The sequence below is a fragment of the Petaurus breviceps genome, unplaced genomic scaffold, assembly GCF_028583685.1.
Source record: "Petaurus breviceps papuanus isolate PSGF00001 unplaced genomic scaffold, PetGlider_PUasm1.0 225, whole genome shotgun sequence".
Classification (NCBI taxonomy): Eukaryota; Metazoa; Chordata; class Mammalia; order Diprotodontia; family Petauridae; genus Petaurus; species Petaurus breviceps.
In genome coordinates this window covers 4,193,250-4,215,919 of record NW_027185889.1, presented here as the reverse complement: position 1 = coordinate 4,215,919, position 22,670 = coordinate 4,193,250, and positions in this window count along the sequence as shown.

Below are 22,670 nucleotides of genomic sequence, written 5' to 3'. Positions count from 1 at the left end.
TTTGGAAAAGATGATTCCTAATACTCCTCTCCTCTCTAAGTCAGGATGCATCATTTAAATGCATTATTTGAAAGCATGATGTCCATCAGAGCAAAGAATTTTATTGTTGTTACTGAATCATTTTTAATTCTACAACTCACTGACTTGATCCAGAAGTGGACCCAATTGAGTAGGTCAGAATATTGAAAACAGATCAAAGGAAATTGTATTTTCTCTAGATGGATTACTTTTACTTTCTCAAAGGCAAGGGACTATGAATATAAAAAAAAAACTCCAACCTTAGCAACTTGGCACAAGGATTTTAACTGAATACACACAAAAGGGAGATTGTCCTACATTTTCTTACTTATTACAGCAATAAAATTGACTATGGTTTGGGAACTCAACTCCTCAGTTTGATAAATGCCAAGAAAAAAAAAAACCTCACCATTTGCCTCAAAAACACAATAGCAAACATTAGAGAAGAGACTAAAACATCACATAAAGTTAAAGACGTTCAAATAAGTCTCAACAGTTGTTTCCCTTGTGACCTCAGGAAAACCATTTAATGTCTCTGGTTTCCATATCTGTAAAGTGAAGGGATCAGATGAGATAATCTCTGAAGTCTCTGTCAGGTCTAAATCCTAATCTTCTATGTCTAAGCAGAATCCTGGCATCTTTTTTTGTCTGCAGGATACATACAGTCTCTCTCTGAGGCTACCTATATCAACTTCAGTCTTCTTAGATACTTGGTAGGGAAAGAAAATTATTTTCAGAATGAGGTGGTATTAAATGATTTCAAATGAATAGCACAGTTGAGAAAAAAAAAAAAACTTGGCTTCCTCCTGAATAGAAGGATTATGGTTGTCTCCAGTGAAAAAAACTGATTTAGTTAAATTAACTAAGGTGAAAAGCATTATTAGGCCAACCAATAGAGATTATGGTACAATAAAAAGAACATTTGAGTCAGAGGATCAGGGATACCAGTTCTTCTCTTTCATTTGGAAGAGCCAACCTAATGATTTCTAAATTAAGTTTCTTCTTTTTTTTTCTTGTATAGTACCAAAAACTGATTGCACAAGTAAACAGTGAAAGAACTGTGTCTAGAAAGCAGTGTATGTGTGTGTGTTTGTGTGTGTGTTAGATGCCCTCTAAACTCAATATGAGTTAAAAGTCAAAATTTGGCAGCCAAAATATCTAATGTGACCATAAGCTAAAACGATGGAATTGTAAAGTGATGTCCAAAAGAAAGGAGTTGATAGTTCTGTCCTGTATAAATACACACCATGTTTTAGGAAAGTTATTGATGAACTGAATGGTACCTAACAGATGGCAATTATTTTGATGAAAGGAAGTTTAGTTTGAAGAACACAATTAGGAAAGATATGCTTGTTACCTTCAAACATTTCACAGAAAGATTATAAGATTTAAAATTTAAAGCAACTTAGAAATCAGTGAATCAATAAGCATCTATTAAGGACCCATAACATGTCCTGAACTGAACTTGGTGCTATGGATACAGATATAAAGAATGAAACATTGCTACTCCAAAGAAGTTTACATTGTAATGGGGAAAACAACAAGTACATACATAAACAAATCCTACATAAATCTAACATGAATAAAGAAAATATATTCAAAGTAGTTAAATAAATTTCTTCATTAGCTGGGACACATAGCAGATAGAATGCTGGACTGGAAGTCAGAAAGAGTGGAGTTTAAATCTAGCTTTAGAGACTTACTAGCTGTGTGATCCCAGGCAAGTCACTTAACCTCTGCCAGACTCAGTGTCATCTGTAAAATGGGGCATGAAGGCAAGTTAGGTCATGCAGTGAATAGAGCACTGGCTCTGGAGTCAGGAGGACCAGAGTTCAAATCTGGCCTCAGACACTTTGATATATTTACTAGCTGTGTAACCTTAGGCAAGTCATTTAATCCCAATTGCCTTGCCCTCCCCCCTCCAAAAAAATAAAATACAATAAAATAAAATGTGGCATGCAGAGTGTTGACTTGGAATCATGAGAGCTGAGGTTGTTGTGAGGGTAGAATGAGATGATACGAAAATACTTTGGGAAGCTTAAAAATCTACATAAAGGCTGATATCATTATTATCATCATTATACAATATAATTTGAGAGGTAAGACACTAGCATTTGATCAGAGATAGGGGAGATCAGGAAGATTCTATGCAGAAGAAGGTGCTTACGTTGTGTATTAAAGAAAGAGAGGATCTCAATGGGATGTCTGTAAATATTCAGTGCATTTTACACATGGAGGACAGCTCATACAAAGGCATGGAGATGGGAGATAAAATATGCACTAGAAACAGAAAAAAGGGCAGTTTGACAGGATCAGAGTGTGGGAAGAAGAGTGATGACCAGTAAGGCTGGAACAATACACACATTTACATACATACATACATATTGTGGTTTATCAATGTGTCTGACTCTTCTTGACCCCATTTGGGGTTTTCTTGGCAAAGAAACTAGAATGGTTTGTCATTTCCTCTCCAGCTCATTTTACAGGTGAGGAAACTGAGACATACAGGGTTAACTGACTTGCCCAGGGTTACACAACTAGTAAGTATCTGAGAACAGCTTTGAACTCATGAAGATGAGTCTTCCCAGATAGAAGCTTGGAACCCTATCCACTATGCCACTTAGCTGCCATAAGTATATATATATATATGTGTGTGTGTGTGTGTGTTTATGTGTGTGTGTGTATGGAGGGGGAAGGGGGATAAAAAGGGGGAGAGACAGAGAGAGGAAAATAGAGAAAGACAGAGAGAGACAGAGACAGAGAGAGACACCGAGAGAGAGACAGAGAGGCAGAGAGCCCGACAGACAGAGGGAGGAGAAATAAAGTTAGAGATAGAGAAAAGGGAACATAGTATGGTTAAATGTATGTTAGATTCACAGTCATGAAGACCTTGGTTTAAATCTCTCCTCCAAAATATATTAGCTGTGTGTCTCTGGACAAGCCATCTAACTTCTAAATGCCTCAAGCAACTCCTTAAGATTTATCTACTTGTCACAAATGGACAATTTTCATATCAATAGTTTCCACTGCTAACAAATCATATAGCCTTCACTCATTCACATATCACACATATTACAAGCAATCAAGGAGATATGTGGCATCTCATGAAGATGACACTACATATAAGCAATTTTATCTTGTACTTTCATTTTTTTTCCTCTAGCCCTCCTTTTCTAACTCCCTCAGCTCTTGCATTTTCTTTCAAAGATCCTACAATAAGGGCACTGACCTAGAGCTGAAAGGGACCTTGGAGGGCAACACTATCAACCTAAACATCTTAAAGATGAGAAAAAATAAGTACCAGAGAAACAAGTGACTTATCCAAGGATATGCAGGTTGAACCCATATCCTTCCACTCCAAATTCAGAAATCTTTTCCTTTTATGATGTTACCTCACATAAACCACTCCAATAGTGGATGCTTTCTATAGCTTTAACTTAGTCAGGGGTTAGAGTAGAATGAATCCTGCTTCCTCTGGAAAGACTTAAACCATCATACATTTTGCCAAATAACCCTTTCTGGTCCCTAATTTCCCTTACTACAAGCAACAAGAATTCAGAAGTAGATGTGTTTCATCGAGGATTTAAGGAAATTTGTAGGAGTTCTTACAATCCTAAAATTTATGGGACTAAGCTATTTTATCCTAGGACAAATATTTGTGGGAAAGGGGATTTAGAGAAGATTTCATTTTAATTTCTAGGGTTCCAAAAAAGAAAAACTGGAGTCAGCTCCACCCTTAAGATTTTGGACATGCATCCTCTAGGGAATGGCCAAAATCAACATAGTGTTCCTGGAATGCTAGATTCATTTGGTGACCCATCCATTGGCCTTGCATCTGGGTTGGCTGCTACATTAGTTACTCATCTTGGAAACATAGAATGCTCTTTTGATTTTGACATAACTTTTATTTTGTTTGGGAAAAATATGAAATAGACATATGATGAAACAAAAGTCATCCTTGAGATACTTACATTATTTAAAATATATTTTGACTATATTCTGTAAATGCTGATGATCAGTCAACAACATTCAACACATTTAAAAATGGTCCATTTCCTTTGAGTGCCAAATTATAATCATAGGCATCTATCCCATGTTTACTGTTAGAATCAAACATAAGATCTCATCCTGATGGCTCCACCGGTATTTTCCCAGGACAGTTTTCATTATGATGCAATCTTGTCAGTAGTTTATTTTCATTTCACAACAGTATCCTGGTGACCTTCTCATTGTTCTAGACATCCAGTGCCTGGATCTTCTCAAAATGAAATTACTAGATTAGAAATTTAGAATTGAAATGCTATATTTTTAATCAGCTATTTTCAACTACCTCATCTTTATTTTTAAATTTCCTATGAAATATAGACTTTTATATTAGAATTGTGTGGATAGAGCACCAGCACTAGAGTCAAGAGGACCTGAGTTCAAATTTGACCTCAGACACTTACCAGATATATGATCCTGGGCAAGTCATTGAACCCCAATTGCCTCCAAAAAAAATTGGAATTGTACTCTTGTTTTTAAGTGGTAGAAGTTTCCTTAGAGATGTTACATTCCCACCTTACTTCTTTTTCAGATGATGAAACAGATTCAGAAATGTAAAGGTAATCATCCAAGGGAAACTGATCAGCTTGTGGCAGAGCAAGAACAGTAAAGATCTGTGAAAAGAGCCCAGAATATGAAATAATAGAAGCTGGTTTCAAATATCATCATTGTAAGAACTCTTTCTACCCTTTGTAAGTCACTCTCTAAGGCCTCATTTTCCTCATCTATAAAATGAGGTAATCGAGGGTGGCTAGGGGGCACAGTGAATAGAGCAACAGTCCTGGAATGGGGAGGACCTGAGTTCAAATCCGGCCTCAGACACTTACTAGCCATGTGACCTTGGGCAAGTCATTTAAACCCAATCTCCCTGTCCTCCTCTGTCCAAAAAGCAAAAAATTAAATTAAATTTTAAAAAGTAAAATGAGGGGATTGGACTAGATGGCCTTAAAGAGCCCTCAATATCTATAATACTTCTCTGTCCCTCTCCCACAATACCTTCCTGATCTTTGGGTTTTATTTAACCAACAAAGCAATCATTTGAAAATATTTGTCTTTGCTTTAATGTAGTCAGTAATTTAGACATTTTGTCTACTCCAAATCATCATTGGGTCTGATTGATTTTTTTTCACTTAGCATTGTCTATTTTAACCATTAAGTCCCTGAGATTCTGTAGTGATCAGTCCTACATTTGCCCAGTTTACAAATGTGAAATAGACAAGTGGCTTTGTCCAACATATAAACATGAGTTGGAAATTCATCCAAAGATGCTCTTTTCTCACAACATACAATTCTACCATCAAAAATGGATGTTTGTGGTTTGTGGATTGTCTTTAGAAGGAGGCAGAAGCCAAAACATTGTTATGCTCAAATAATACATTTTCTGGTTAAAGTAGGAAAAAAAAGTGATGTGAAACAATTAGATATCTTACTCATACAGACCCGCCGGCAGCTTACTGCTAGCACAGACAAATTCACTTAAATTAATTTTCAAAACACAATTAAATGCATTTCACATCAAAAGAGGAAGGGACAAATCTATCACCCCCCCTCCCCCAACCCAATGCCCCATCCCCATCCCAATACAGAGACTCTTTCAAGGACTCAGTTAGTTGTTCTTTCTGGTGACTTTCCAACAAAGCTATTCAATGATAATAGTCAGGGCAAACACCGCAGAAATCTATTTTTGTGATAATAGCTGTAATTGGAGTAGTAAATGTAGTCCTTCTCTTAAGGCTATAATCACATGTGACCACCTTGTATGAGCTCTCTTGCTCCCTCTTCACCATTCCATTTTTTCTCTACACAAGTACATACATGTATGTGTGTGCATGTACACATAGTAAATATAGGGTAAATAATTTCTAGGTCTCCTTTTTGGTATTTCCAGTATCAGATAATGAAGAAAAACCACCCTTTCAAATCTACTCCCAAAATTGGACAAATTGAAAAAGGTTAGATTAAAAAAAATGTTTCAATGGAGTGAATTCCATATCCTCAATAATTTACACTTTCTCAAACAGACTTCTTTCTTAACTCATCTGCTTAAGTGCTTTCAGTTAGAGATAAATGAAGCAGCGAAATGGAAAATGGGGATCACAGTTTGGTTTTTCCTTTCTGAGATAGTATTAAAATTCAGGACATTATTAAATTAGTCATTGATTTCCTTGACTGCCTAGAAATCTCTTAATTCTCTCCTTTCTTGATTCTCAGGTGATTTTATGAGCGCTTAAAGAATGATGAAAAGAGTAAGTAATTGTCCATCAGTTTCCATTAGAAAGCTCAGGAAATTAATTACTGTGGGACTGCCTTTCTACAGGGTTCCTAGGTCAACAGTCATGAAAAACTAGATGAGTCAGTTCTGCAAATTATAAAATTGCTTGATTTGGCTAAATGTTTAGCTGTCCTCACAGACAAGGCTTCCAAGTTTGAAAAATGCAAAGACTTAAGAGTATAACATAGAACACTTCTCTAAGTTAAAAAAAAATCTTCTTACCCATATAGTTGAAGTATGTCCAGAAAAAAAGTTTATATTTCCAGGTTATATCATACATTTAAATGGATTCATTTTTTTTATTTCTTCTATTAGTAAACTCTGGTGACTGTGGTTTTTTTTCTCTCATATACACAAATAAAGAACAAAATTCAGAATGGGACTCTATTGAAGAAGGTTTCCTGTTATACCATAAAATGTCAATTACATATAATTAAGTAGTCATTTTGAATAATATGGGCAGTCCATTCAAATAGATTTTGTCAAATTATATTCTTGCTCTGAAACTTCTTCATGGAGCAGAGGCAACCTAAAGAACAAAGAATCAGCAATCTAGAATGGTAATGTTCCTTAGAGGTCATCTCGTTTATATGAGCTATGCCAGAAGAGCATCAGCTATCATAGAAACTCTCTTTAAAAAAAAACCTTCAATTAGGGGGCCCAGTGATTGATTGGACATCTGTTGTCTGACACCTAGGTAAGCAGAATTCAGACAGGCTGATTCTCAGATTGTCAGCAGGATGAGGAATTTTTTTACTCCAAATCTTTTGAAGACCATCGAGTAGTGAAAGGAACTTTAGATTTCACATCAAAAGAGCCAGATTCAAATCCCATTTTGAGCACATCTTCATTCAACAACTACATTAACATTAAATACTTTTTATGTAACAGAATTGTGCAAGTCAGTGGAAATATAAAGACAAAGAAGAAATAGTCCTTGCCTACAAGGAGTTTACAGTCTATTAAGAGAACACATCATTTATCCATGTAAGTGTGGCAGGTTTGAAATGGCCTAAGTTTGGCTGAACCTGATTCTCACTATGATTTATACTATGAGATAAAAAGTTCTCTGGTAAGCTGTTGAACCCAGAATAGCTGGTGGTGTTCAGTGGGCATAGAAAAAGAGGTTGATTCACTTCTCCATGACCCTATACTTTGAAGCCTCAAGAGTGGCAGTGCTATTTTGAGCTACCAGTCCAAAAGCTGGGTAGGAGAAGGGTGGCTGCTCTGCCTCCTACTTGGCCATCAGCTATGAACACGTGACATCTTCTATATCTTTTTTCTTTCTTTCTTGATCTTAGAACTTTAGATGGATTAATATTCAGAGATGAAAGTATCAGGAAAAAAATTATACAGAAGAAGCTAGTAGTGGTGGGAGGGTGGGTGGTTCTTGAAGCTTACTCTCATTGAGAATGGGTTAACAAAGAATCAACATATATCTCTAGTAGGGTATAAAAGTCTTCTAAATTAAGAAAGAAATAAGAAGGCAAAGGGATAGGGTGAGGGAAGAGGATAAGGGAGGGACTCAGAGTGGTGGGTAGCTTAGGGAGTAGGAAGGCAAGGTTGTGGGTAGACGTAAAGCAGAGAAGTGAGGAGGGATAGGGTAAAAAGGATAAGAAGGATAGTGAGGAAAAAATAGGAAGGGGGAAATATACAGCAAATAATTGCAGCTTAGAATGTGAATGGGACAAGTTTACTCATAAAATGAAAATTGATAGCAGATTAAAAATTTGAATTCAATGATATGTTGCTTTCAGGAAACATTAAAAAATAAGAGATACACAGAAAGATAAAATTAAGGGCAGGAGTAGAATTTAATACATTAAAAAGTATGGATAGTAATCATGATCTCAAAGTTAAAGTTAAAATAGATTTAATCAAAAGTGAATAATAAAGAACTACACTTTATCAGCAATATTATTCAATATTGTTTTAGACCATTTAAAATACCTAGACAGTATGAAATGCCTGAGTGTATATCTGCCAAAACAGACCCAGGAACTATAAACTTAAACAAAGAACTTAAATAAAGAAATCTTTTTATATGAATAAATTCAGATCTACTGAGTTAGAAAAAAATAATAATGTTCATTAGAAAGAACAAAAGGTTAGGAACTTCAAAGAAACTAGGGGAAAAGATGTAAAGAAAGTAGATTCAGCAGTATCAGAATTTAAACTATATTATAAGATGAGAGCATTGTTGAAGTGTAAAAAGGATAATTTCAATTATTTTAAATTAAGGTTTCTGTATAAATAAAATGTGCAGCCCAAAACAGAAGGAATACAGAAAATAAGAGAAAAAAACTTTCATAGACAATCTCTCAGATAGGATGTGACTAGGTTGAAATATTGCTGTGAGAAGGATGCTATCCACCTACAGAAAAAGAGATGATAGGAGGAAATAAGCATAGTGTAGTCTTACATATGTGTGTATATGTTTATTTATATTTATGTGTATATATGTGTGTGTGTGTGTGTGTGTGTACACATACACCACACATATCCACATTTAATTGTAGTCTTCTTTGGAGGGGGAGGGGAGAGAGGAGAAAAAATAAAGTAAAAAATGTATAGCAGAGAACAAAGGAAAACCAACAAGGAAGCATAGAAAAGCTGGGCAGCCTTGAAACAATGTTGAGGAATCTATTATATATATTTTCTTGAAATGGAAATTTATTGTTTTATATTGAATCCTCTGTTATGGTCTGCCGTGTATATGACATATTTTTTTTCTTTTTCTCATTTTGTATTTAAGTTTAAAATTTTTAAAAATTACAAAAAGAGAAAGAGGTGAAAGTATCCAGATGACCTCATGAGTTGAGAAAGAGAAGAAATTCCCTAAGAGTTCTTATCCATCACTGGACCTGAATGGGGGCATCGGGAATAATGTCCACATTATTATAATAATAGTGTCTGCCAGAGTGCTCATGGGCAATGGAAATGGAAGCAAATTCATAGAGAGTAGAGAAACATACAAAAGACAATAAGATGAGCCACTATAGGCACCCAAGCACAAAGTAACATCAGGGGCCAGTAACAATTGAGAGGATCGAGAGATGCTTCATACGGGAGATGTGCACTTGAATAAAATTGTGAAGAGAGTTGAGAATTCAACAAAGGTAAGGAAGGAATATATTCCAGACATGGTAGATGGCCTATGAAAAGGTACAAAAATCAAAGACATGATGTTTTTACAAAGAAGAACAAATAAGCAGATAAGAATGATTAGAGAAAAGTCACTTCACCTTTCTAAGTCTCCAGTTTCTTCACCTGCAAAATAGGAATAAAATTACTTGTACTATCTATTTCATAAGGTTATTGTAGGGATCAAACAAGTTGTATATAGTGGTATATAAATTTCATCTATCACAAGGTTTATATTTATCATGGAGATATATATCATAATCTATGGCCACATCAATGAAATCCTACATCTTTGAAATGTTAAGTATAATTATTAAGGATGGAACTATTTGGTTTGACTTTTTATTAGCCTGTAAAATCAATAGGTTAATCTCCACTTTAACTTTTTTTCTATAGACACAACCAGGAAATAGCTGACTGGGTGATATCACCTTTTACATACAGAGATGATGATATTGACTCACTATCCACTGAACAGGTCATTGGAATTGTCTTCTCAGTAGCCATGACAATGTATCAGTGAGATAGCTGGTCAGAACAGAGAAGCAGGTGAGTGACCAGGAAAGGCAAATGCAGTTTTACAGGCATGAATCTGCTGCCTTTGTTTCATCACACTACTCTCTAACCAACTGCTGGATGTCTTTAAGGGTGCCTTTAATACTGAGAACTTCCACGCTCAAGATAAATTTTCCAAGATGAGTCATTCCATGCATCCTTTCTAAATGACCTGCCACCTTCTTCCTCCCATTCAGGTTTACCTTAGCAACCTTTTATCTACCAGTTGGCCAAGTCAGCAACTTCTCCTTCCTCCTAAATGTTTGGCTTCCATTTCAGACACAGCCTGACATATTGATTCCCATGTGGATTTTAAGCCTGTGTATTTAATTTAGAATTAGTCATGGAGAAGATAGTAGTAGCAGGGGCAATAAGAACTGATTAGCACACACATACTACAAATACTGGTTCGTATTGTTCAATAAATCAGATGCCCAGGGTTGGAAGGTGTCTCAGGTATCAGTTAGTCCAGGCACTGGGAGAGTTACAAAGATTAATGATAAAATTAATAACCTGAGACACAGTTAGCAGCAAGAAAGATTCAGCACTCAAAGGTTGAGTGGAACTCATATACATTGGTCAAAGGAGAGTCCCTCACACCTATCAACAAATGGACAGACAGGTAGATCAAGGGCCCAAAGACCTCCCCAGGTTCAATTTTAGCACAGAGAACCTGGAGAAGGAATCAAAGGACCTAGAATCAAGCTCTGTTCCTGATACATGTACTAGCTCTGTGACCTTGGGCAAATCACTTAATGTCTCCCAGGCCTTAGGATCATAAATTGTAAAGGTAACCCACAATTTTTAGTCCCAACTCTAATCATTTCTTTCCAGGTAAACTTGAGTAAATCACTTGACCTCCCTAAGACTTGGTTTCCTCATCTAGAAAAATGTGATGGGGGTGGCTAGGTGGCACAGTGAATAGAGTACCAGCCCTGGAGTCAGGATGACCTGTGTTTAAATCCGGCCTCAGACACTTAACACAAAACTGGCTGTGTGACCTTGGGCAAGTCACTTAACCCCAATTGCCCTAATTTCTCCCCGCCAAAAAAAAATTACCCCCAAAAAAAAAAAGAAAAATGTGACGTAGAGGCCATATGGGATACTGGACAGAACCAGGCTTGGAATCAGGAAAACCTGGGTTCAGGTTTCAGGTCAGACACATTCTTCTCTGTGACCACGGTAGGTTATTTCACATTTCAGTACCATTTCCCATCTTCCCCCTTCCATCCCCACGAGTAGCTTTCTCAGGCTATCATTTGGGAAGAAAAAATATCTGTGCATCTGTTTCTCTTTTGTGTGTGGGGGAGTGGAGGGGGGTGGATGTTCCTTATTGAGATTTTTCTATGGCAATGAAATCACTGATCTAGTTTAAAAATGTAGATAATAATTGTATTTATCCTACTTACATACCAGAGTATTGGGAAGAGAAAATGAGTTAAAACTAAGGGGAAACCCATCAATTGAGGGATGTCTGAATAAATTGCATTATACGAATATAGAATTTTATTGTGCCAAAAGAAAATTACAGAAGAGATAATTCAAAGAAACTTGGGAAAACCTGCATGAATAATTATAGAGGGAAATGAATAGAATTACAATAACTTTTTTTTCTTTTTCCTTTATTTTTTGAGATCACTGATGATTAGCATGAAATGCTCCATTTCCAACCTGGACCAGCTGACTCTTTCCTAGGCAACCTGGATTCTCTGTTCCCAAAGACTTGCCGTATTGGATCTGAACTTAGTGAGAAATTTTTAACTCAAACAATCTATCAATCTCTGCCTCCCCAGTTGCAAAGATTAATACATATACACCACCTGGCTCAGCAATAATAACAACATTGTAAAAATAAGTTGTCTGTGCAATGACCCAATTCCAGAGAAATCCTAATAAAACATAAGAATCATCTCTTGACAGAGAAGTAATGGACTCAGGATTCAGAATATGCCATATGAATTTGGATGTGACCAATGTGCAAATTCACTTTGATAACTATTCACATTTGTTAGAAGGCTTTTGTTTTATCTTCTTTCTAATACTTTGGGGGGAAAGTATAAAGGAAAAATATCAAATGAATTATTTATGTAAGAATTCCTGAGAAACAGGAAAGCAGTATAAGGAGGTAAGGGATTATTATTTAGGACCAGAATTTGTCTAATCTTTTGTTATCTATTTGACATAATGAATCACTGAAATACTGAGTGAAAAATGAATAAAACAGGTTTGGGAATGGATGGGGTACTCTCAATTTTGACCAATAGCAGAAATGACATTTGAACTATTTCAACAAATGTCTGACAAAGGTAAGGGATATAAAAAAAAGTTTAAAACCTCCCTCTTGAAGTTTTCAAATCAATTATCTCATACTAAGTCACTGGTTCTTCTCATGTTGACTTCAGATTTTGAATGATTGTCCCATCTCTGTGCTAAGCTATCAGATGGAAGACAGATGAAATGGGTTATCAGTACCTTGCATGGGGAAGGTAGCTAATATCTCTTCAGGCTGCAACTGAGTCTTTTCAGAATTCTTCTACAAATCTGGGCACATGTCTTAATAAAGCCCCATTTCTAATCATGGACACTAAATTCTTTTCACCAACATATCCATAAAATTAGAAAACAGCATTAAAAGAACCATGCAAATTGCAAGAACCATGAAAGGATCACTGCCTCCTTTACAAGGCCTTCTTGATATCTCCGGTTATTAAAGCATAGCCCCTATCCTGCAGAATTGATTTTTATTAATTTTTAATTTTTAAAAATATTCTTATCTTTGTATATCATTTCCTCAGAATAGTCTGTAAACTCCTAGGAATTATTTTTATCTTTATCTTTGTATTGAGGGTACCAAGCACCATGCTTAGTATAATAAGTAATGTTATCAATCATTGTAATTGAATTCAACATTCATTGATGTGCATGGGATTTCATCCCTCCAAGTAGAATGTCAGCTCTTTGAGGGGAAGTGTTGCTTTATTTTTGTCATTGCATTCCCAGTACCTAGAAGAGTTCTTGGCTCATATTAGGTACTAAGTAAATATTTCTTATATTGAATTTTGATTTCACTATAGCTTCACATATATTTTTCAGGAAAGAAATGGGATATGGAAGATAATGAGACCCACCTTGTAGTAGAAATGGAAACTCAGCAAATGGTTTTAAAGTCCTCTATAAAGGATCATAACTAAGCACTTCTGACATAACCCAGGGTCATAAAGAATACAGAAATTTTTTTTCCTCTTAGGGAAAAATGAGGAATCAAGTGCTATCTTTCTAGCTGAGGTTGGACTTGATTGTGTCTTAAAACCATGTTAGCTATATCAATCTTCAATATACAGCTCACAACATAATTATTTTTTTTCCTAATGAAATAATTACACATGTTATTCCAATGACCTCATAGATGACATAGAATTGTGATATTACTATTGTGAGGGTTTCAGGCTTTAACTTGTGGTCATTTTCTTGCACAGTTCTCATGGTGCTTCCCAAAAGATATAAGCTATATTGAATATTCCCATATTGTAACTTTCCTGCTTTTAACTACTTGTAAAGCCAATATGGCTATAAGATTATTGGTGTTTTGACCTCAGACAAAAAATGGGGGGGGGGAGTCAGGGTAAGAATTTTTATCAGTATAAAAAAGAGTTTTGCTTTGTTTTGTTTTCAAAAAGTTGTTTTCTCATGATTCTGTTCTCTAGCGGAACCTGGTATAGAGATGCAGTGAAAAGATTGTCTGATGCTTTAGTAAACGAGTGGAAAGAGACCTTAGGTGTTGAAACAGAAACTACTAAGTCTTTGCCAAATAGAAAACAGATAACATATAAGCAAAAGTTTCCAACAGTAAAGAAAATGAGTTAGACTGAAAAAAACAATAAGCCAAGATATTTGTGTCTAGCCTAGATACAAACAGTAGCTGGAGTCTGGAAGCATTTGCCTCTTTGTTACATTTTATCTATTAATAACATTTGAAAAATTACTCCTATGACCTATTTCATGAGGCAAGTGTCCTGTAAAGTTAAGGGAGAAATAATTATTCATCAGATGATGTATTTCGAACTGGTAGGGACTTCCAATCAACTACCACATTTTATAAATGAGGAAATTGACTTGAACAGAGGTTAAGTGGCTTTCCCAATGGAATAAATAGCAGAGTCAGAATTTGAACTCGGGTCCTCTGACTCCAGGCAAGTATTCTTTCCATTGTACCATAGAACTCTTTCTTGCTTACACATAATTATAAAACATCATGAAATCCTGGCTTTTATATAGAACTAATAAAATCCTAAAAATTCATCCCTCAATGTGTCTGTTCATATACTAATGAATTTTTGCTCATTAAGAATGGTCATAGAAAACCTAGAAAAGATTATTTTCTGAGCTGATTCCCATTCAGGCAGGAAAAGGAGACCCAGGTATATAAGTATATCACCCAAAAGTGTGATTTGCTGACTGTGTGTTGTTGCTGGGTTGTTGTTTTTTTTTTTTTGCCTTGGTATATTTTTAATAGATTTAAAGGCATTTCATTCTTAACCATTACAGAGAAGATATCAGTTAAGTCTACAAGTATTTATTAAGCTCCAAGCACTGAGCTAAATTCTGCAGATACAAATAAAGTCCAAACATAGTCTTTGTTCTCAAGGAGCTTAAACTATAATGGGAAGACACTAGCTAATGAGCTAATTATCGTACTGCTCATGAAATTCACAGCATCATCAATTAATCATAAAAATCATATAATCTCAGAGTTTGAAAGGACCTTAGAGATTACCTGGGGAAACTAGGTGGCACATTGGATAGAATGCCAGGTATGAAGCCAGGAAGACTCATCTTCCTGAGGTCACATCTGGACTCAAATCCTTACTAGCTTTGTGACCCTGGGCAATTCCCTCAGTTACCTCATATGTAAAATGAGCTGAAAAAGTAAATGACAAACAATCCAGTATCTTTGCCAAGAAATCCCCAAATGGGGTAACAAAGAGATGGAAGCCACTGAAATGATTGAGCAACAATAGAGAATTACCTAGGCCAACCCATACAAAGTCAGCAATTTCCTTTGCAGTCTTACTAACTAGAGGTCTATCTGAAGATCTTCAGTGATGGGAAATGTATTATCTCCCGTGACAGTCTAACTTCAAATCACTTCTGAATAGCTCTAAGTGTTTAGAAAGGTGTTTGTTTTTAATCCTTTCATTGAGCCAAAACCTGCCTTTTCCTGAAATTCCTACTTGCCACTAGTTCTGTCCTTTGGACCATATCCCATCCAGTCATCCAGACCCTATGAAGATCTATGAATTTATCAGTGTAGGGACCTGTCAGTGACCAAACTCCTCCGTGAGAAAACTTTGTCTTCCCTATCATGAACATTTTACCATCTGCTCTGCCACAGTTCCCCTTCTCCCCACCCTCTGTTTCCTTCATAATCCTACATATTTTATGCATTTAAAGACATTTTGAGGAGGAATATGTTGAGTAACTGGCATCCCTTTGGTTCAGACTCACTTTTGCGATGAAATAAGGCATTCTTGAGTCATTGAACATTTAAGATAGAAGGTATACTTTGCCCAAACGCAGCAAAAAAAAAAAAAAACAGCAGAACTTATCTTCACCTCTGGTAGACTTGGCCTCCTGTCCTTCCTCACAGACATGTGCCTGATCAACAGGTCTACAGAGTCTGATGGCTCTAATGGTCTTAGGCACGGAGAGATCCAGATCCCACATCACTTGGGCTTTTTAATTAGCCTATGCCAGCAAGCTGAGTCATTGACTAGGGTCAGTCAGGTTTCCTAGAGTAGAAAAAAACTATGCCAGGGAAGGCTCTAGGGCAGCTGGGCAAAGGAAGTTAAAAGAGAGGAAGCCAGGGAAGCCAGGGCCATGGTCCATAAGTTTCACCATACTACCCAAGGGGTCTATAACATAAAAAAAGGTTGAACCATTAAAGGTGATATTCCAATTCCAGCCATTTAAACTTCTGAATTCACTTAACTATATCATTACCTAATCTTGATCCTTACATCTTGTCCACAAATATAAGCAACTTGGTCAGCCACTTCACTGATATCTAGGTTCCCCATGTCTGAAGCACTTCCCTGGTTTACCAGTATAATGACCTTACCAAAAATGGAAGGGACATTGAACTAACACAACCTGTTTTTAATGAACCAGGCTAGAGCTTAGTAACCACCACTTCAGTTTTAGAATGTTCACAGACAACCTATTTAATAATGCAATCTAGAAGTTATTTTTCGAAAGCCCATTGGCCTGTCATTTATAGATTACACCCTTCTATGAAAAGTAATGTCTTTGCTTTTCCCTAAGCCTATAGCACCTCTTCCGTTCTCCACAATCTTTCAAAGAGGCTCAGTAGTCAGATCTGACAGGTCCTGCTTTACTCTGGAATGTCAATAATTCATCCAGACCTAGTGATTTGAACTCACTGAGTACAGTTAGATGTCTTCTCACAATCTTCTCACTTATCTTATGTTTCGATTCACTGCAAATCATTTCTATTTTATCACTCCCAGTCAATGGCCACTCTCTTTAGCAGAGAAAGCTGCCTTTCCTCTGACTCCTTTTATCCTTGCTCTATCAACTTCTTACCCAAAAATATTTTGAAAAATTCCTTTCTTTCTTCTATAGTATTTGTAACCAGCTTCATCTCATTCTTAGTTTTCATGTTCCTGGTATGATTTGTAAAATAGAATATAAACATTTTGAGGGCAAGAATTGTTTAATTTGTGGTACTATACTGGGTGCCTTCAAGTCTAGGACAGGGATTGGCTTAGAGTAGGCAAATAATATGTGCAGAACTCAATTGAATTATAATCCCCCATTATTGGTTTTATTCACCCATGTTTCCATCTTTTATATATTACTTCAAAATGTTGAAGTTGGTTGATGAGTTCCATATGCACCTCCTTAAATATTCCTCCTTTCTTCCTCATCAGAAGTATTTCCACTTGCATTTTCAGAAGTTCATTATTGATATATTTATTATAGATGCAATTGATTGTTGGTTTTGCTGAACTGTTATTTTTCTATATTTTTGGTTTTGTTATAAGAGATGGTTCACTGAATGAGAGGGGAAATATATGGAAATTAAAGTGATTTGAAATGTAAAAGTTTTAATTTTTAAAAAAGTCATTTTTTGAGTTCTTACCGGACCTCTTTGGCTGAATTTCCTTGAAATCTCTGTGATTATAGACTCATACCCAACGTTTCTTTGATCTCTTTGGAATTTGTTCTTCACAAATCTGCAGTACACATCTGCTTTTCTCTCCTTTTCTATATCAAATTATAATATGGAGTGGTGATTTCACACCCTCCCTCCCTCTCCAACCCCCAGATTCCCTTCATTTCAGTTTCAACAACTCATTTCTCCTTGTTGGTGAGAACTGTGTTCAGAAGAGCAGTTATTTCTCTAACTTGCTCCTCCACCTTCTATTAAACTGAATTTTCATTAAGACAAGTAAATATATTATCAATAGTTATGTTTTCAGTAGTGAGAGACTATAAGTAGATAACTGAAGTTCTGATTATTAATTAGATTATACCTCCATGTTGGATTTTTGTTTTTTGACTGTGTTTTCTGTTCTCCCTCAATCTTGTATCTAGTATATGCCTGGAAGATAGTGATCATTTAATAAATAATAGAATGAAATAATGAGGAACTTATCTTTTCTGATTAGTTAGTCAATCTTTGTAGAATGGAGGAGTAGAGGGAAAATTAACTAAGCTATTCATATCTTTTGATATATAGACACAATTTCTAGACATATATACCTAAGGAGGTCAATGATAGAATCAAATGTATCATATGCACTGAAGCAGCTGAGTAATGCAGTGGCAGAACACCAAGCCTAGATTAAGAAAGACCTGAGTTCAAATCGAGATTCAGATACTTATTAGCTGTGTGACCTTGAGCAAGTCATTTTACCCCTGCTTACCCCAGATTCCTTATCTATCAAATGGGAATGATAATAATAGTATCCACTTCCCAGGGTTATTGTGGGCATCCAATGAGATAATGATTATAAAGTGCTTAGCACAGTACCTAGCATATACTAAATGCTAAATAAATGTTAGCTATTGTTATTTTTCCACTAAAGTTTTCATATTTTAAAAGTTTCATAGTAGCAATGAACTGGAATTGAAATAGATGTCCATGAATAAGCAAACTGAATATAGTGAAATATTATTGCATGTAAGAAATTTGTATAAAAAGTACATTAGACCAATGAAATCAGAGAAATGGGGGGAGGACTTATATGAACTGATACAGAGTGAAGTAAGCAGCACAAGAAAAATAATATGTACAGAGACTACAATTATGTAAAGAAAAAAAAAACAACATTAAACCCAACTACTTCCATGTAATTGTAATGACCTATTTGGGTCCCAGGGAAGAGATGGCTACATACCTTCTTCTTCTGACAGGGAAGCAGAGGATTATTGGAACAGGATCTTATATACTCTGTTAAATAATGTTTACTGGGGTGTTTTCCTTATTATATTAAAAGATCACTGGGAATATTAGGTGTGAAGGATTATATCCAGGTATGCATGTTTTGTGAAACAAAAGGAGGCATCAATAAAGTAAACAAGGGTGGAGGGGACTTTATTTTTTAAAATAGAAGACCAGTCTAGAATGGTAGAAGTAAAAAAGTAATTCTATTTACTTTGACTTCAATAAATCTTTGTCATCTCCATGAGTTGGAGCATTAAATTATTAGTAATTGCTCTTTGAATCCTATGTGCTAATAAGTTATGTACCTGCTTGAGAGGCATGCATTATAGGTCACCAACTCTTAATACATATGACATTTCATTGATCAGATTTCTTAAGTCCTTTGAAGGTGTTTGTCTTTAAGAAGTTATCATCATATTAAATGTGTTCCTAGTTCTGATCACATACAAGTCTTATCAAGTTTCTTTGAAACTATGATTTTCATAATTTTCTATAGCACAATAGTATTTCATCACCCAAAAGATTGAGGGTGAAGCATCCTCCCTACCAAATGACAGAAGCAATGACCTCAAAATGCAAACTAAGACAAACATTTTTCAGATATGGTCACTATTTGACTACCCATACTTATTACAAGAATTTGTTTTATTTCTTTTTCTTTTCTTTTTTCTTTCCTTTAATTTCTTTTCTCCCCTCAACCCCCCCACAAAAATTAGAGAGAAAAGGAAAAAAGTTAATAATTTTTTAATTAAATTTAAAATGCATATGACAGAAGTGACACATAAGATTACCCCTTCCCCTGCCATGCCAACTGCTAGCTATATTCAAACCTGCCTACTTCACAATAGCCAGAACTCTCTACATTCACCCTGTTCTCCAAGAAACCTGTCTATGGTATAGTCTTTTTAAGTATAAGCAACTACCTCAACCACTAGTGACAGGCAAGCAATAATCACACCTCCTTTCCTATGAATGATATCAGAAGTACAAAATAAATAAATTAGGTTTTTATTGCCTATTTTAGATTGTCTTTTTTCCAAATCTTGACAAATGTCATAAGATCATAATCAAAACACATAAGGAATAACTTCTATACACGAGACTCAGCAATCGATGACTATAGTAATCTACTGTTTGATAAACCCAAAGACCTCAGTTTTGGGGATAAGAACTCACTATTTGACAAAAACTGCTGGGAAAACTGTAATATAGCATGGAAGAAACTGGGCATAGACTATTATCTAACACTGTATACCAAAATCATGTCTAAATGGGTGTATGATCTAGGTATAAAGGCTGATACTGTAAGCAATCTGGGAAAACAAGGAAGAGTTCACAACTCTACCAACAATGTATTAGTGTTCCAATTTTTCCATATCTTCTCCAGCATGTCATTTTTCTTGTTTTGTCATCTTAGCCAATCTGACCAGTGAGATGTAGCACCTCAGAGTTGTTTTGATTTGCATTTATCTAATCAATAGTGATTTAAAGTATTTTCTCATATGATTATAGATATGTTTAATTTTTACCTCTGAAAATTGCCTGTTCATATCCTTTGACCATTTATCAATTGGGGAATGACTTCTCTTATATTTTAGAATTTGGTTACATTGGCTTTGTTTGTACAGAAACTTTTCAATTTAATGTAATCAGGATTATCCATTCTATATCTTATAATGCTCTCTAACTCTTGTTTGGTCATTAAGTCTTCCCCTCTCCATAGATCTGACAGGTAGTCTGAGTTTTTTGTTCCATTGTTTGCTCATTTTCCCAGCCAATTACTAGACTTTTTACCTCTTTGTTAAGGCAGGACTCTGCTTCCAGGGTAGAAATAATACTGTCCTAAGCTTCAGGAGTTTTGTGCAACTGTTTTGAGAGATACTTCCGAGGACCTGCAAGTTTTCAGTTCTTCCAAGGTGGTATGATCTAAGGAGAAGTGTTTACTCCTCTCTTAGCCTGTACTGTGGTCTGTGAGTGACCACAAGCACTCTTTTCAGCCCTGGAACAGTGAGGAGAGTTCCTCCACTACTGCCACAAGATCTTCTATGCTATAGTGCTCTTCCTTGCCCCAGGGCTGAGACTCAGAGTCAAGTATGGGCAAAGCAACAGAGTCTTGCCTCAGTGCCAACAAAGAGACTCCTGTAATCTCCTATCAACCACTTTTTCAATCACCTTATTGTCTATGAGCTAAGAGCTCCAGAAGGAGCAGTGCTGACATCTCTGATGATTCAACCATTCCCAAGACCTGTTCCTGTTTTGCTAGGGACAGGGCTGTGCTGACTCAGCCTTCACTAAACTACATTCTTCTCTCACCCAATTCCAACATACTTTTCCTGCTGGCTTTCTAACTTGTTTTTGGCATCTGTGGGCTGAGAGGTCTGGAAATTGCCACTGCTGGATGTGATTCAGTCCCCAGAGTCCTGTTTGGGGTTTGCTGGAGACCAAGCGCTGGTGTGGCCTGTACTGGGCTGTGCTCCTCTCTCAGGCTGGTGAAACCAGACCTTTCTTGTGGACCTTCCATATGGTCTTGGACTGGATTAAATTGTAAGCTCTTTGAGGGCAGGGGCTTTTTCTTATTTGTATCCCCAGCATTTAGTACTGTGTCTTCAATATAGTAGGCACTTAATAAATGTTTATTGAATTCAATTGAATCAAATATTCCTCCAGATTGGCATGGAGACAAAAGAAAAAAAATATTGGTTGTTCTATAAACTAGACTTGAATCAGTACTTTTAGGTGGCTAGCTCAAGAAATCAGCATTAATTTATTCTTTTTTTTTAAGCAATCAGCGTTAAGTAACTTGCTCAAGGTTACACAGCCAGTTATTTCTGGGTGTGGTGCTGAGTATCTGAGCCCAGATTTGATCCTCAGGTCATCCTAACACTGGAGCTGGTGCTCTTTACTTGCTGAGCCACCTGGCCGCCCCAGCATTAATTTATTCTTAACAATAAAGCTAGAGTAAGCACAGTGAGTCCATTTGTAGACTATTAACTATCCAAAAAATTAATGGTTCAGAAGAGACATAAAATAATTAAAGCATTTGCAGATTGGGCCTTGGAGTGGGGGAGGTACTGGAATAAACAGAAGATAGGAACTGGAAATAATTCTTTGGTTTTATGAAGCAAAGGAAGAAAAGTTTCTCTGTCTACCAAGAAGAAGGTGATATGAAATATATGTGTATATATACATATATGTGTACATATATAATATAAATATGGCTGCACACACCATACACATACATATTACATATGTATAGTATTGTGCATGTGTATGTATGCATGTGTGTGCATAATGTGTATGTGTATATATTGTGCATAGTGGGTATACATATTTTCATGTACATGGATATATGTCTATGTACATTTTGCACACATACATTTACTATGCATATATACATATGTGTTTGTGTCTATATACATATTTATATGAAAAGAAATGAATGAAATTAGACATCAGGTAACACTTCTAGGTGGGGCAGATTAGTGGCACAGTGGATAGAGTCCCAGACTGAAATCAGGAAGATCCGAGTTCAAATCTGACCTCAGACACTTACTATGTGACCCTGGGCAAGTCACTTTACCTGTTTGCCTCAGTTTCCTCATCTATAAAATGAGCTGGAGAAAGAAATGAAAACTAGCATCTTTGCCAAGAAAATCCCAAATGGTGTCATGTAGAGTCAGACAAGACTGAAGCTATTGCTCAACGACAACAAAACTTCTAGGTATTATTAAGAGAAGCTATATGATCTAGTGGATAAAAGGTTGGGCCTGAAGTCAGGAAGATCTAAATTCAAATCCAGCCTCTTCTGCTTAAGAGTTTTGTGACCCTAGGCAAGTCACTTAATCCCTGCTTTAGTTTCCTCACCCATAAAATAGGGATAATAAGAGGCCCTATCTCCCAGGCTTGTGGGAGGATCAGAAGAGAAGATAACTGTAAATTGTTTGGCACATAATGAGCTCCATCTAAATATAAATATTATTATTTTAGATTGTAAGAGAAAGTAAAAAAATACATGAAAAGATGAATCTTCGTCCTAAAAAGAGCAAATGCAGCAAATTTTCTTTAAAAAGTTTTATAAGTAAAAGCCAAAATGCAAAGAAGTTCATGTTTAGGAACATAGAGCAGGGCTAAAAGGAAAAATGGAGGTTATCTTATGTTCCAATCTCC